The following is a 7349-nucleotide window of genomic DNA, read 5'->3' as shown; positions in this document are numbered from 1 at the left end:
CCTGGCACTGGGCTCTCTTACCATCAGGAGATGCAATGGGGGCAATTGACCACTTCTCTGGGCAGAAAGCTCCCCAGGAGAGGGAAGGGGGAGTACATGGTCACAAACATGCTGGTGCAGAGCAGTGCAAGACCCCATGGCCTTTTTTTGACCCAGGCAAGTATATTTAGAAGGACGTGCTCTCAGGCTCCCCAGTGATTCGTTCATGCAGCTAGCTCAGTTTTCAAGCACTCTTCTCATAGCTGAGGACACACAGTAGACTTGCAAAAACTCACAACTTATGTGAGGTGTCCGAAAATTGCCCTTTGCAGACTATTTCTTTTAATGAAATGTATCTGTAGCATAAATATCAAAGCACCCAGAGATAGAAGCTGTCATTATCCATCTACCCATCAGCAAATTCAGCATTAAAGAGGGACTAAAGGGCTGCATATGTATGCGCACGCAAATCCAGACACAGATGTGAGTGGTGCCTAGCTGAAAGGTCCCAGCTTTACATGTATTTTGCTATCTTAACAGAGAAACAAACACTCTGGGGCACATGAGTGTACTTTCCTGAATATTTTCCTGATCAACTCAGTTTCCTTGAGTGCTAGGCTTTAGTGAAATATCAGTTACTCACCAAGTGCTCTCTGGGAGGGCTGTGTGGCAGAGAGGGAAAACATTTTCCCTTGCATTTATGTATAACAACATTTTCTGGAGATTATGAATGACTTCTGATACTTTTATGCTTGTTTCCCTGAGATGGATGAGTGGAACGTGAAATAGTTCCTCATTATAATGTAGTATGTCGCTCCAGAAAACAAGCCAAAAAAAGAGAGTTTGCCTCACTTTTGAATAGGCTTTAAGACCACCACAGTACACTGTGTTTGCCAGCAAAGGGTACACAAAATAAAAAAGCAAGAAGAATATGCTAGAAATTATTTCACAACATCCAAACCATCTGCAGGAAGCACAAAATGGGCCAAGGGGGTGCCCTGTTTCATCATGAAGTAAACCTCGCCGTTGTGAATTAAATCCAAATGCCTGTGTTTTCATATGATACATTGCAATTAAACAAAGGAAGAGGTTTTGTGAAATGCTGCACCCAAGGAAATAACTCTGAACAGGAATTTAATGCAAATATCAAAGCTGCATCAGAATGTGTTTCGTCCAAAGTATTTATTTCTTGTGGAAGCACTGCAGGATTTTGACAACGTTGGCAAATCTCAGATTTTGTTTTTGAGATCCAAGAAGTGACTAATGAAATTGATAACAGCTGTACATTTGAGTACGCAGACTACCATTACTATTCATTTGTATATTCAAGGTGGACGTATTTGCCCAATGAGTTTCAAATCTCTTTAAAATACAGTTCATATTAAAAAAAAATGGACTTCTATGCAGTTATTCTGGAGCTTCTGCCATTTGATTGACATCTAGAGCAAATATATTTTATTTACCTTCAGGAGAAAAAGGTTTCTAGCTACTAGCCTGGACTGGGAGCAAAGTGGTGGCAATGGCAGAGTGCTTGGGTCACCCCTGGGGTCGGTGGCATGTGACAGCTCTAAAACAAACTTTTGCCCCAGAGTAAAGGAAGAAGGTAAAATTCTCAGTTCGTGTAGTTACCAACTTCTCTGATTCCTGCCCTTTGTTTTATGCCGTTTCCATGCAACATAGGATTCAACAAGCTAGAAAGATGTTGCTATCAAAGCGCCAGCCCTTTTTTTCAGCAAAGCCACTGGGTGAAGGTCTGTTGCTCAGCTAGCGGTGACTGTGTTTTTTTTTTTCACAGACATTAAAAAAGAGATTCTTCAAAAGAATAACACTGTTTCTCATTTAGTATTTCTTTTTTTTAAAAAAAAAAATCACATTTACCTCTATTTCTTTGTCACATCGCTTGGCTTAACCACACTCCATGTGCCAAAATGTCACCTTGCACTGCTCTGCTGAAAAAAAGGGTGAAAAACCAAACTACTCTCTGCTGAGAGAGTCCAAGTGTATCTTTCTCATCAACAGGGAGAAGATCCTATCAAAGTAAATCACATCAAACACCAGCAGTGCTACCCCTGCTGGATTTACAAGGTCCTTTTAATCCCAGTTGATGAGACCACCTTGGAGTACATACTGATATGTGCCTGGATACCAACAATGGACTTAAAAGCCAGAAGACTAAATTGTCCAAAAAAAAACCCAAAAAACACAAACCATAGCACAAAAATAGGGTAAACCTCCCAAGAGGTATTAAATGCCTCTGCAGGTTTGAAGAGGCTGTGTCAACCCATGTGGGCTCCTGGGAGCACCCAGTGCTGACTGCTCCTCCTGGGGATGGCTTTGGGATTGGAGCTGTTTTTCTCTTTTTCAGCAAAGAATCAATTAATATCTGATTTTGGTCGAAAGTGGGATGCCTTGACATGACTCCAGCCCCATGTGTGCTCCCCATGGCTCTGGTGCAAGGTCCTCATTTTCAGCACTGAGCTGGATGCAGTGGCCAGGGCCACCACCACAGAGCTATGCCACCAAAACAGCGCCACCAGACACCGTCACGGCAGCTCCACAGCTACTTTCCACGTCTGGTATAAGTTGGCAAGAAGGGGGATGAGAAATTGGGACTTATATTTTAGCCAGCTCAGGCACGCAGCTGCCCTGTGTTGCAATTAGCCTTTCCCTTTAAAATCCTTCCAGGCTCCAGTGGGGCAAGAGGCAAGCCACTGTGCTGCAGCACGCAGCCGCTGGGGTGGTTTTGGCACATGGCATGTCCCAGAGCTGAGGTTTGCGGGCAACTCCTTCAAAACCATGCGTTTTTTAACACAGCAGAGCTGAGACTTCTGGCTCCCCTGGTTGAACCACAGCAGCGAGGACGTGCTGTCGCTGCTCACGCAGAGCTGTGGCCCCGCTCAGTGCAGGCAGGACCGCGTTCCTCGCTTGTGCTCCCAGACAGGGTGTCTGTCTTTGAGTGCGTAATCTTTGCTCAGTGCCTGGCACCGCTGAATCAAACTGCAATCATGTCTTCCCACTGCGTCGCCGCAGGTTGGTAGCCACAGACCTCGATGCAATGAGGCGTTGCTAATTAGGATGGCTTTCTCCTCTTCGGGCTTAATAAAAATACTCTCCATCCACGAGTGGAGCTGAGAGAAGCACAATTCGGGTGGGGAGGGGGAAATCTCCTCCCCATTTGACTACCTTCATTGGAAAAAAAAAAAAAAAAAAAGACAGAACAAAGCCTAGGTAATTAAAAATTGCAAATTAGAATACTTTGAAAGGTGTTCATTTCTTATGGACTTGAACCCTCTTCAGCAAGCCAAGAGGATAATATCTCCTCTTCTCCCAAACTTCTATACATTTGGCGTGTGTCACTGCATATCCAGGAGTGGGCTAATTAAAATTGTTGTTTTGTTGCTAATGATAGTGCATCTTCTTTCACTAAAGAGTTCAAACTACAGCATTCCTCTTGATCTGCTGCGAGATTTTTTAATCTCTAAATTAGAAAAAAAAAAAAAAGAAAAAAAAAAGCATATGCCCTTTTAATGCCTATAAGAATTTGAGCTCGCTAATGCAAGAGGAAAAAATAAAAAAAAAAGAAAGTAGGATTTCTATTATAGCTGTTCTTTAATTATGGAACAGCATGTGCGAGAAGACTCTTTACTCATAACTGTGTCCTCAATTCTATTACACATTTTAGTGGAGAATGCATGTAATAGAAAAAACAGCAATAGACTGTGGAAATTGTCCAGAGCCCTGCTCTCCTAGGGAAAAGATGCCAATGGTATTTTTGTGCTGCTACTCCTCAGCAGCCCTCTTTGCACTTTTCCCTCCAGGTTACATGCACAGCATGACTCACTGCCTGATGGTTCATTGAAACAGAAAAATAACAGTAATGATTGCATTCAATCATAAACTACAATCAATACAGCAGAGTTTAAATGTTCTGTGCCCTGGCGAGCCACTACAGGGTCCCCCCCTTTCCCAATCTTATTCCCCGAAGAAATGATTTTTCATTTCTAAAGGATAACAGTTGTTCCAAGTGATCTAGCAGATGTAGCCGAGTCTCTCAGAATGAAATATGTAGGTCAGAGCAGGAGGCATTCATTGTTTTCTTTGATGTACCTTCATGTCAGCCTTTCTTTGGGTGGAAAAGCCACTTCGCAATACTTACGGAGTGCCTCGCGGGAGTCCGACTGCAGGAATCTTGCAGTCCCCCCCCACAAGGTTCATCCGAGGGCAGCGGGTGGGCAGGGATGTTTGTGTTCAAACCAGAGACTCCGTGGCCCTTTATTTATGGACACTGGGGCGTAAATCTCAATCTGGTTCTTGAGTGAACACAATTATCTCAACAAAATTGTTTGTGTGTGTGTGTACATCTCAGCACCACTGCAGAGTTTGGCAAACCCACAGTCTCCGATGAGAAACTGCTCCCAGGAGACCCCGGCGGGACTGAAAGTAGGATGGGGGAGAGAGGGGAGACACAGCCAGGTCAGGATGCAGGGAGCCTCTCCCGGAGAAATAACAAACCTGACTTTTGGCCTGTAGAGCCATCACACATCCCATTGCCAATCACAATTCCCTGGAGGAAATACCCTCTTTTCAATGCCAGTAAAAAAAAAAATCTGGGTTAGTGTTCAGGATTACCTGCTCTTTTGCAGCATCTTCAAACAAGGGGAGTCCAAAGTAGTCACTTCTTCCCAACAATTCTGGTGCTGTAACGAAAAGGCGCGGTGGCAGCATCCCCTTCCCATCGCGGGCCGGGAGGCATCTCCCACGACGCTCTGATTCGCACCCAGCAGGCTCGAATTCCACCTTCCTTAATAACCACGCTGCACTAGGAGCTAACAAAAAAAGGCTTTCCCTTTTCCTGTTAGCAGTGGTAACTGCCTAAAGATGAAAAATAACTCCCAGAAGGCCAGTATAAAATGAAATCATGCCAACAAACCCTAAATAAAGGTTGCACTTCCAACATGTCTCCTGTTACACTTGGGATGTGCGGTAAGTGACAGCTGAATAAATCAAACCCCTGGAGTTCCATCATAACGATCAGGTTAAAAGTGTTATTATCTCATTTTAGCTAAAAGTTCTGATTCACTTTTTTTTTTTTTCTTTCCTCAAACCTGGGAGATCTTGGATTGTATGCCACTCATATTAGAGCAGGAAAAGGACTAGTGTAACTTTCTGAAAAACAGCCTCTTTTTTTTTTTTTTTCTTTTTCTTTTCTTTTTTTTTGTTCATAAATCAGTGTTCCTACTTTCATTCGGCTGCCTGTCTCCCTTTCTTCCTCTCCCCCTGTTTCCTCCTCCCACTCGTTAGTCTGTTCAGCACCTTCGGTGAGTCACACAGAGCCGGCTGACAAGTGAAGTCAAGTTCGACTCCACATAAAGTTACTGCAGAGCCCTTCTGCCGAGATGTCTGCTGAGAGCAGCTCCGGCTCCTGCTCCCTCCTCTGAAGCCAGGCTGGGATGGACCTTCGCCTCTGAGGATGCTCGTTTGGGACCACGAGTCCCCGGCCACACCTGGAAATCTGAACTGTGGGCACCGGTGTGAGTCAGCTAACTCACAAAGAAGATTGTACGTGGAAAACTGTAATTTACCCCCCTTGCCAAAAGGCTGCGAGTATGGATTGAATTATGTCAGGCTAATTTAAGCCTGAGGGAATGAAGGAAGAGCCCCAGTGCTGGTTAACTCTCAGCTCCTGTCTCTCCCCCCCCACCCCCCAGCTGAATTATATACCCTTAAAACTTGCAGAATGGGTCTTCCCCTTGTGACAAGGAGTGTCAGGACAGGGCACGATATTTAGGTCATGATAGCTCACTGTACAACAGTTCCCAAAGCAAGTACTAGGAGCCACGTTCAGCAACCCCGCTTCAACAAGGTCTCCAAGTGTGTGCCTAACCTTAAGCACACAGTGATCCTTAAAAAAGAAAAACAAAAGGCTATGCCAATCCATGTGCTAATAGACGAGAGGTTTATGGCAGCCTTACCAGCTGCGTAGAGCTGTCCTAAACCAGATTTTAGTGCATGAGGCAGACTCCGTAATTCGAAGTGTCTGGCTTAGATTTTGTGGCATTTCGACAATAGTTGCCTGGCCTCAGGAGAGGCACCTAGACCACCCAGTTTGGTAACTGGCAATCTGATTCTGCCAGTGGGGAGGGTAACTGGTGCAGAGGGGCACTCCAGAAGTCTTCTCTGTTGAGCAGGGAGCTGCCACGATGCAGGCAATGGTCTAGAGACCTCCTCTATAGCATGGGGACATTATTCCTGACCACCTTTACCAGCCCCTTTGCCTTGGAGTCCTCTTTTACATCCAAGGCACTGATGTAGGAGCTCAGGAGGTGCTACCCCCTTCGTGGTGGTCATGGGTCTCATCTGGGAGGGTCTTGCTCATTGCGTCTCACATGTTTTTTTTCATGTGATGGTTAGTGGGAAAAAATCTTGGGAGCCACTCTGGGGCCTCCCTTCTGCCCCTTTTTCAACGCAGAAGCCCTTACACAAGAGTTACCCACCACAGCACTTTCCTATTGTATTTGCTCTGTTTCCTCTTTAGCCTGGTGCTAAGCCAGAGCTAGTGGGTTCAGACCTTTATCCTGGTAATGAAGCAGTCTGGATCTTGCCTTTAGTGCTCAAGCCTTAAACAAATCCAAGTCTATTCTTTCTGCTGCAGAAATGGCAGTTAATCTTCATTTCACTGTTAGCAATGATGTAATTTTATGACTCCTATAGGTACAGCTATTAACAAGGCTTAGAGAAGTCTTAAATACACTCCTTTTTCCACAGACTGGGTAAAGGCTGGTTTGTTACCAGGAAAATAATCTTTTAAGTCTGGGATTGATTACTGCTCGCTCTTTTATGTACATTTAAGTATTAGGTCAGTTCTGAAAGATGCATAAATTACCGAAACCAAACTGTTGAGTTAATAAGAATGATATTTTCAAACTCTTATGGTTCCATTTTAAGTTCCCATGCTATTAATGCCAGCTGAATAGCTTACTGCAACTGAAATGCACCGCATTCAGGGCTAAATTATGCTAAAATAGGTCAAGCAGCAGAGAAGGCAGTTATTTTGACTGAACTAGGGTTAACAAGATGCATGTAACAAATGCCTCAGGAGAACAATCACATGCGCTTGCTGCACATGATACCACAGCAGGATACCCATAGCTTCAGGTTCCAGCTAAATGGCATCATGGTGTGCTCTTTCGGGCAAGAAAATAGTTTTACAATTGTTTGAATATGATCCCCTCCGTTTATGTGATGTAGCCTGACAGTTTAAAGGGTCCCGTAAGTACGTTTTCACTGAAGCCTATGCAACTTCTACATACCCAACTAGGCTGTTTTTAACATAAAGCAGAGGGAGAACAAAGAAGTAATTAATGAAAGAG

General features: G+C 44.3%; 1 long non-coding RNA gene across 1 annotated transcript; it reads right to left on the bottom strand.

Moving 5' to 3' along the window:
- Positions 1-1843: 1843 nt before the first annotated feature.
- LOC137855878 (uncharacterized) lies at positions 1844-6410 on the bottom strand. The gene is made up of 2 exons (XR_011096026.1): positions 4609-6410; positions 1844-3162 (listed from the first exon to the last, which is right to left on the bottom strand). It is a non-coding gene; the product is annotated as an uncharacterized lncRNA (long non-coding RNA).
- Positions 6411-7349: the final 939 nt, after the last annotated feature.

The sequence above is a fragment of the Anas acuta genome, chromosome 1 (genome assembly GCF_963932015.1).
Source record: "Anas acuta chromosome 1, bAnaAcu1.1, whole genome shotgun sequence".
Taxonomy (NCBI): domain Eukaryota; kingdom Metazoa; phylum Chordata; class Aves; order Anseriformes; family Anatidae; genus Anas; species Anas acuta.
Note: the sequence above shows the minus strand (reverse complement) of the source record. Positions and strands in the feature narration are given on the sequence as shown.